Consider the following 10,315-nt stretch of genomic DNA (forward strand, 5'->3'; position numbering starts at 1 on the left):
TGAACTTCATAATTTATATTTTCGAAATTTTTTTTAATTTCTACTTTAGATTTAATTTCAATTTTTTAATTTCTATTTTAGATACTGCATTTTAATTTTTTATTCGAATGTTTATTTACATTTTTTATTTTTATTCGAATGTTTATTTACATTTTTTATTTTTATTCGAATATTTATTTACATCTTTAAGTATATATATATATATATATACATATATATATATATATTTGAGTATTTTTTCATGAAGTAAATTCTTTCTAAAAGTAATATCTTAAATATTTCTGAAATTGAAGATTGATAAGTGACATACATTCATGTACGAAACCATGGTATGTATAAATATTTTTAAAATAAATTTCATTTTCTTTTAAACTTTTTCGAAATGCCAATATTTATTGTACAATCAAAGTTGAATATTCAACAAATGCAATGTGAATTAAAAATATATGAATTCTAAAAAAACAATTGATCAATTGTTTTCAGAATTAAAAGAGTGAAATCAACTACAAATTTGTTTTTCTGCAAATTATTGAAAAATTTAATTGAAAAATTATTGAAAATTTATGGTATTTGGATTTTATATGGAATTTTGGTTATTTCTATTTGCTATATTAATGGAAAATAATCAGTGATAATCACATCCGGAGTTCCAATCCATTGAGAAGTGCGTGATTGATCGATGGATAGATTCTACAAGTGTGTGTCGGATGCTGCGCCATCTATCGCAAGGAAAGCAAAACATACAGTGGATATATTTATATTTTAGATCAGGGGTACTCAACCTTTTGGAGACCAATTGGCCTGAAAAAAAGTGTTGCGGGCCATCGCTTTCTTTATGGCAAAGCATAATCGTAGGGTGCGGTATCCCAGGTCGATAAGATACTCGCCTAAAGTACGAAAGGATGTTTAGAGGTGTCGCGAGTTCGATACCCGGTTCGTCCTTGTCAGAAAACTTTCTTGACACAGGGGTACAACAAAAATAGCGACATGACCGCAGAAAAAATTGCTACCGCAGGGAGTCCCCCATCGAGGGGTTAGCGCACCAACCTCTCGATGAGTATAAAATACAAGCCTGATGTTCGGAATCGGCAATGAATTGTAGGTCCCGGTCTAATTAGCCCTCGTGAGCAGAAAATTACCGTGGTGTGACAAAAATGAGCATAATCCTACTAACACAAGAAGGTTGTGCCGGCGTTTTACCTGCGAATTTAAATGACCAGTGACCATTCTCCCAATTTTTACTTTTAAAAATTTTCCCCCGACATACATGCACACACAAATACAGATCCAATTACGCCCCCAGCTAGGCTACAATTTGTAAGCCCTAAGGGCCAGGCACGGGAAGAAAAATTTCAATCTGGTCTGGTTGCGGACACTTAAGTGATTTGGAACATTCCCGTAGATCACTTACTCAAGGGGTCACATACCTCTTAGCATGGAAAAAGTTAAATTTGAAAAGTTATACTTAAAAATACTATTTAACCACTGATTTATTAGAAATTTTTTTTCACATATTTTTGATTAAATATGCTATCCTATGCTGGTGTAAAATTTTACACATCTTTAATACTTGATTTTTAAAAATTTTCAAAAGAACACATTAAAAACAGCTTGCGAGCATGATAAAAATCACATGACATCAATGTAACCATACAATATTGAAATTAAAATGAAGAGAACGGTTCATTTCATAAAATAAATTGGCATTGAGACTCATTCTTATTTAAAATTTAATTTAAAATTTAAATTTTCAAAAATTTAAAAATATATAAATTTATTTTTTTTATAAATCAAATGTTTATGAATGTGGATCTGAAATCTTTTATATAGTTCATTTTATGAAAAACTTCAATATTGTATGGTTGCATTGATGTCATGTGATTTTATCATGCGCGCAAGCTGTTTTTAATGTGTTCTTTTGAAAATTTTTAAAAATTAAGTATTAAAGATGTGTACAATTTTTTTTACACCAGCAGAGGATAGCATATTTAATCAAAAATATGTGAAAAAAATTCTAATAATCAGTGGTTAAATAGTATTTTTGATGATATTTTAACTTCTTCCCATGTTAAGAGTTATGTGACTCCTTAAGTGATCTGTAAATGCACCGTGGGTAGCTTGAGGGATGTGCCACGAATTACGCAGGGCCACCCTTATCAGACGCGGGGCCCGGTGGGATATTAATACTTTCGGAGCATTTTAGTCCCGATTTTATACATTTTGTGAGAGAGGGAAATCGTCATCAGCTATACAGGAATGCTGAATATATGAAAATCTCACGTATAAAATTACCTACCTTCATAGCTATTTTATTCATTACCTATTTTCATAGGTGACTGTGAAAATTCATAATAAGTCACCGAAAAAAAAAAATCCCAGAATTTATGAAAATTTAGAATAGGTGAGAGAAAAAACCCCAGAATTGATTATCAGAATTAAATAAGAGAGAAATCCCAGAAAATCGAGATAAAAATCCCAGAAAATTGAGATAAAAATTCAGAATTAATGAGAGTTGAAAATTCTTGAATTTATGAGAGAAACAATCCCAATCCCAGAATTTATGAAAATTTAGATAAAAATTCAGAATTAATGACAGAAATAATTCTAGAATTCATGAAAATTCCAGAATCAAATCAGTTAAAGCTCAGACACCTTGCTTATTACAAAAAAAAAAGTATTTGATTTATGCATATTTTTTCAATTCTTTTACGTGCATTTTTACGCATTTATTTCTCATTAATCGTATGTGTATGGCCTACTACTACTAAACCAGACATGCACCTCGTCCATATTCCTCTCCGGAACCTCTAACGAATTGGTACATGTTGGAATGTGCGTGTACGTGTAGTGAAATCTGACGCGTAAAGTTTGTTTCTGTGTAATGCTTGTTATGTGTAGTGCTGCCCATGTGCCACCAGTTTTTCTAACTATGAGTAAAGTGTAATGATTGAATGATTTATCGTTGTGTAGGCCAGTTGCTCTCTGTGTCTCGTTGTCTCGAGACTTTCCAATGGGGAGATCGGCTCGCATTTGCGCCTCGAAGTTAGGAACCACAGGAAACCAACTTCAGTCGACCACTACACACACACACACTGTGGTGACGGTGGGGTTCGGACCCGGATCCTCGCGATGCGAGTCCGTCACTATGACCACTCGACCACCACAGCGGCCGTATGTATGGCCTGGCCTTTCACTCACGAAAATGAAATTAACCGGGTCGCGGGCTTTCAAAGGTTGAAAACCATTGCTCTAGGAGATAATGCCAAAACGCGGGGCTCGTTGTGACTACACCTGTCGCACACCCTCTAACGGTGGGATCTATGTTTTAGGAAAATCTAAGGCAGTGTTTCTTAACCGCCGGGCCTTGAGATCAGTGAAACCGGGCCGTGAATAGTTAACCGATTCATTTTTATCCATTTGCGCCCCATTAGGCGTACGTATGACTTACACTCACATAAAAGGACTCAACCGGGCCGCGGACTTCCAAAGGTTGAGAACCACTGCTCTAGAACTGTGTTACAGACCACTTGAGTGATCAGTAAATGTGCCGTGGGCCGCTTGAGTGATCTGGCAACTGGAAATGTGCCGTAGGCCACTTGAGGGTTCTAGATATGTGACACGAATCACTCAAGTGCTATATGTCAATGTTTCTTAACCACAGGGCCGTGACCCGGTACTGGGCAAGAATCAAACCGGGCCGTCAGTGATTCATCATTTCATATATATCCCTGTTCGTTTTCCATTAGTCGTGTTTATGAACGGGACTTCCACTCAGAAAAAAAAATCCTACCGGGCCGCGGTCCTTCAAAGGTTGAGAACCACTGCTCTATGTTGCATTCGGTTTGGTGGGGCCCTGGAAAAGACAGGGGTGCCAAAGGTGAAAAAAATTAAAGAGATACAGGACCCTGGTCTAGAGTAGTTCCAGACAGTAAGACACCATTATTCGATCATGAATAGTGTTATCATGTCAATCAAAGCACATGGTGGAACGTGTGCAGAACAACACATGCACAATCTATTCAACAATGGGAAAAAAGGGTGGCACAAAACTGCTTTAGGTGTTAAAAATGCTAAAAATAGAGTTTCCGAGAATGGGCATATCCATGACTAATATATCATGGGTTCGTTATTTTCTCACAAGTGACCAACATGATAATGATAGCAACATGAATACTGACATCATATGTCAGTGTATCATGCTTATCTCAGACTTCCCACCCAAAGGATAGTTTCCAATTGTTAAGTACGATTAGGAATATGAAGGACGCATTGTTGAGTTAACAATAAGCAGCAGCTTATAGTTAGAGCTTGAAGAGGATTTGTGTCAGTGTTTTGTGGATTAGGGAGTGTCACGTGGATAGTCATCTAAATAAGCAGGCGCGGATCCAGGGTGATGTGTTAGGAGGGGCGATTTATTGTTTAGGTTCGTTGAATCGTCCCGTATTTTACGGGACAGATAAATTTTCTACTCGCTGCAAATAAAGCCGAGGCAATAACTCTAGCCACAAATAAAAAGCGGAGGCAGACACATCGTCAGCGCGAATGAGGTTAAAGCAGACACCATCAGCAGATATCTCCAACTCCAGGTGGAACTGGGGCCGACATATTCAGCTTTGAAAGGATTAGTGGCTGACGTCATCAGCTGCGACTAAAGCCGAGGCAGACATCTCCAGCTCCAACGGAGCTGAGGCAGACTTATTCAGCTTCGCATTGAGTGGAGGCTGACGTCATCAGCTGTGAATGAAGCCAACACCTACAGCAGAAAGCCTCGGCGCGAAGCTCGTGACGTCACTGAAGTCGTCAATTTCAGCTAGTCATTGGATATACTGAAAAAAAAGGTAAAGATTTCGCATACATCGACCTTCTATATCCAATGGCTACAAGTGAAATGGACGACTTCATTGACGTCAAAGATTCGCGCGAGGCTTTCTGCTATACCTGGTGGTGATGAAGCCGAGGCAGACAATATTAGCTGCGAATGTAGTGGAGCCATGCACAATTAGGTTCGTTGTGTCGTCCCGTGTTTTACGGGACACACACAGATCAGTTTCCCCCCCCCCCCCGCTCATTTTTTTGGCTCATGGGCGATCGTCCGGATCCAAGCATGAGCAGAGGCAGACACCTTCAGCTGCTAATAAAGCCTAGGCAGATATCTTCAGCTACCAATGGAGCCGAGACACACACCATTAGCGGCAAATAAAACCAAGGTGATATCTCCAGCTGCACAGCTACAAATGAAGCGGAGGCGAACATCTTCAGTAGTGAATGGAACGGAGGCAGACACCTTCAGCTGCGAATAAAGACGAGGCGATATCTCCAGGTTCGAATAGCTGAGGCAGACATATTCAGCTTTGAATCGAGTGGAGGCTGATGTCATCAGCTATGAATGAAGCCGAGGCAGACACCATCAGCTGCAAATGTAGTGGAAGCAGGCACGATTAGGTTCGTTGAATCGTCCCGTATTTTACGGGACTGGTAGGTTTTTACTCAATTTTGGGCTCTTGGGAGGGACGATCAGCCCCATCGCCCTCTTTCTGGATCCGCGCATGTAAATAAAGCTTGTAAAGGTCTCAACAGGCCGTGAAAATAGGTTTCCATGGAAACTTAGCCCCCAACATTTCGCCTGACATTCTTCCCGAGACAATGAGTTGGTGAGTGATCGTATGAATGACCGAATGAGTATGCAATTGAGTGATTAAAGCCAGGTTTACATGGGAAATAAAATATCCCTAGAAGTTACAGATAACAGGGATTTTCGCTACAACTCGTTCACATGGCGTTTAGTTTACGCTGGTATTCCCCTCCCCCTTCTTTCCGGCAGTCCACTGGTCACGAGGGTTGAACGGAAGTGGTTAGCTGAAGATCGCCGAGACAAAGTAGTTGGTACTTTTCGCGGCGCAAAGGATTATGGGAGAAGAGATTGAAGTCACCCACCATTCTTCCCCAAAAATAAATTGACTACTTTTGAGGGACCTCTTTTTTCCCTACAAGTAAAAAATGTTACCATACAGGTAATAATCACCAAAGCAACACCCAATCTTACACATGTAAACGGGGGTTAAACATGGCTCCTATGCTTTAATCAGTTAAGCACCTAGAGAATTTGCAAGCATGTATGTGGCTAAAATAGTGACCTAGAGAGTTTAACAAAATATTTTACAAGCATGTGAGCGACCAAGAGTGACGTATATAGCAAGCTACCAGGTCAGCAAGTAATCAATAGAGTGACCTAGAGAATAATGACCTAGTCAGAGAGCAATCAATTCAATATAGTAACCCCAAGAGTTTGTGAGGTGAGTGACCGAAAAGAGTGATCAAGATAGCGTGAGATCATGTCGGTGAATGATCGCAAGAGTGATCTGGAGAGCTTGTTCAAGATGCGAGTGACAGTGTGCAAGAAATTGATCTATGAAAAGAGTGATTTAAGGAGCAATGGATAAGTCAGTGAATGACCAAAAGGGTGACCTGGAGATTGTGTGAGCAAGAGAGTGACTGAAAGAGTGACCTGGAGATTGTGTGAGCATGGGAGTGACCAAAAGAGTATGGCCCCTAGAACAGGGCCCCTAGGCTGGGATCGTTTGAGGGCCTTGGTTAGACTTTTCACTGGCCCTTCTATAATTGATTTATAGCGTGAAAAAGCCAAACAATTAGAATTGTCCCGGGCCCTGTTAGGCAAGTAATAGGCTTATTGCTTGTTTTTTCAAGTTGTGTAAAAGAACTTTATTCAAACTTTTATAGCGTAACACCCGGCCTAAGGCCGGTATTACACTATAAAATTTTGATAAAAGTTCTTTTATGAAACTCGAAAAATGCAACCAATAAGCGCATCGGTTGCATTCGAGCAAACGCAACCAGTAATCTTATTGGCTGCATTTTTCGAGTTTGATAAAAACTTTTATCAAAATTTTATAGTGTAATCCCGGCCTACGCCAAGGGTGCTAACCTATAGGCCAGGATTACACAATAAAAGTTTGATAAAGTATATTTTACAAAACTTGGAAAAAATATAAAAATATCCATCAAGTCTATTGGTTACATTCGCTTGCGCTTATTGGTTGCATTTGTTATTCCAAGTTTTGTAAAAGAACTTTTCTGAAACTTTTATAGTGTAATCCCGGGAGAGTTCGGGCCAAATAATTGGTTTGATTACGTGTCATGGGCCACTTCATTCTGGTTTGAAAACGTCTCGCGGATCAATAAGGTGATCTGAAACAACACCACGGGTCACGTGCGTCGTGATCTGGAAATGTGCCATGGAACACTTAAGTGTTCTAATACTCCGCCGGGGTCACTTAAGTGATCTGGAAATTGAGTCATCGGAGAAAATGTCACAGGCCACCCAATTGATGTGGAAGTGCACTGGGTCACTCATGTGATCTGGAAACGTATTGTTTGGTTCATTTTTACAAACTTAGGTTTTTAGTCCCACATCAGATGACTCCGAGGGCCACATTTGGGTCATTTGTTGAGCACGTATGCTCTAAGCGGCAAATTTTGAGTACCGCAGTCGAGGTTCACTTATTTAGAATTTTTGGAACAGCGCCCCGTAGGTAACTTGAGTGATCTGTAAATGTTTCGAGGCCCGCATGAGTGAACTGGAACTGTAGTGTGGATTACATAGGTAATCCGTAAATGTGCCGCGGGCCGCCTGAGTGATCTGGAATTCTGTCGCGAGTCATTCGAGTGATCCGTAAATAAATCGCGGGTCACTCAAGTGGTGCACCGCAGATCACTTAAGTGATCTGAAACTCAAGTATTCTGGAACTGTGCCACACGCTACTTAAGTGATGTGTAATTGAGCAGCAAATGACTAAAATGTTTTGTAAACTATCACTATACAGTTGAACTCGGTTGTAACGACACCCCCGATATTACGTCAATGATTGGATCTCCGGGCAGACCCAGCATCTCCTAGAGATAGGCTTCTGCAGTCTGCTTGTGACGTCAGTAAGTAGTCCATTTTCCCTCCGAATATTCAGGGAAAAAAAATTCCCTGTTCGTGCCAGTAAGAAAGAGTATTATCGTGTAAAAAAGAGTTAATTATCTCAATTTCCCAAATTTTTCTCGATTAAATATGGTCATTATAAAATGTAAACTTCATGCACAGAATAGACATGACCGCTGACCACCCAGAGAAACCATCTTGGGATGGTTTGCGCTCTTTCCCAAAGGGATGGATGGTCTCGGAGAACTTCATACACAGTAGCCACCCCCCCCCCCCATTTGATCTCTCTCATCCGATTATTTTTTTGTCAAAAAAAGGTCTCAACCTCGGTTATAACGACAAAAGTTGGTGGAATCTAAGTCTTTATAACCGAGTTTGACTTTACAAATTGAAATATTCGTTTATTCCCTCTAAAAAAAGCCACAGGTAATTTCTATGTTTTTGGACGTATAATCCGCGGGTTAAATATATGCACTGCTCAAAACAATTAGGGGAGCACATGGGTTTTAACAAAATTACGCAAAGATGTATACCGATACCATAATTTAAAGCCTAGCAGGAAACGGAAGAAGAAAACTTCTTATGCAAATCAAAGTTCACGACGTCAAAAACCAGAAAAAGGAGATAAGGGCAGAAATCGGGATGTTGCAGAAACGTCTGTTTTACTGCCGTAACTGTGAAATTCGATTGCGCAGTATTTTTTTTTTGAGACAAGGTGACTTGAGGATGTCTCAACAACGTGATTTACCGGAATCCATGGCATGGCGTGTTATAGGCAGACTGGAATCCGGGCAAACACAACGTGGTGTCGCGGACGCTGTTGGAGTCGCCAGAAGTGTTGTTGCAAGGCTGTGGAATCGATTCCAAGAAACAGGAAATGTTAGACGTCGACCAGGGCAAGGTCGGCCACGCGCCACTACAGCAACTGATGACCGGTATGTACGGTTAACAGCCCGTCGAAACAGAACAGAGAATGCTACGCAGCTGCAAAGACGGTTGCTCTTGGCAACAGGACGAAGGGTGTCCAGCCAAACAGTACGTAATCGGCTTCATGAGGGAGGGCTCTATGCACGAAGGCCAATGGTCTGCATTCCGTTGACCCCACGCCACCGTGCGGCCCGAAGAAGATGGGCTGCTGAACATCGAGATTGGGAGCAACATGATTGGAGCCAAGTGCTGTTTACAGACGAGTCCCGATTCAGTCTGGAGTGTGACACCCGGCGTGTTCTGGTATGGAGGGACAGGGGCACTCGAAATAACCCCGCATTCGTTCGTGAAAGGTCACAATACAGACGAGCTGGTTGGATGGTATGGGGTGGAATCAGGATAGGCGGACGTACGGACAAGCATATCATTCGGAATGGCACTTTGACGGCCCGAAGGTATGCAGACGAGATACTGCGACCTCATGTCATCCCTTACGCTGGAGCCATTGCAGATTCCTTTGTTTTCCAGGATGATAATGCCCGACCACATAGAGCTCGTCTGGTGGAGAACATGCTTGAAGCTGAAACAATACAGCGTATGGAATGGCCAGCGTGCTCTCCTGAACTGAATCCAATCGAGCATGTCGACATGCTCGGACGACGCATTGCTGCGCGACCAAGGCCGCCTGTTACTGTCCGAGACTTGCAGATTGCACTTCTTGAGGAGTGGAACAGTATTCCCCAGTCTGATCGATAACCTCATCGCATCCATGGCAAACAGGTGTGCAGCAGTCTTAGCTGTTCGAGGAGACCACACGCCCTATTAAAACTCATGCATCATGTCTAAACAGTACTTTTTTTTTTATCGTTTACATGTAACCAAATTGTTGCCCTAAATCATCTTTTCATGTTTTTTCCATATTTTCAAAGAATTAAAGCTTAATTCCAAATTTTTTTTATGTCTTTTTTTCTGTATTGCGCATTGATACGCGTGTACTATCCATTGTATGCCAATACGTGGCTGTCTCGCACGGTTTTCTTCACTTTTTTGCTTGCTCCCCTACTTGTTTTGAGAAGTGTATATGCAGGAAATGCACTATAATCATCGATTTGTGAATTAGCAGGTCATCCATTTCGATCCTAATCTCCCATTAAGGTATCCCGACTACCTTTCTTGTCACTTTTCTTTAAAATGGTTCTGGAGTGAACTTTAAATACATTTTTTGATAGAAAGTGTCTCGAAATGGTAAAAACAGTGACAAATTTTGGTCTATTATATTTTGTATGAAAAAGTCGTTTCTATGTCAAATTTTAGGCAAAATTCATGAGATATTTGAAACACGATTGCAAAATGTTTTATTAATGAAATACTTTGTGATTTTCACAGTTCATTTAGCTAGTAACGTTGCAGGTTATGAACCAAAATTTAAAGGATTGTATGATA

Source organism: Pholcus phalangioides, unplaced genomic scaffold, assembly GCF_987345545.1.
Source record: "Pholcus phalangioides strain wild (caught in Gottingen) unplaced genomic scaffold, Ppha-v1.0 ptg000017l_1, whole genome shotgun sequence".
NCBI classification, from domain to species: Eukaryota; Metazoa; Arthropoda; class Arachnida; order Araneae; family Pholcidae; genus Pholcus; species Pholcus phalangioides.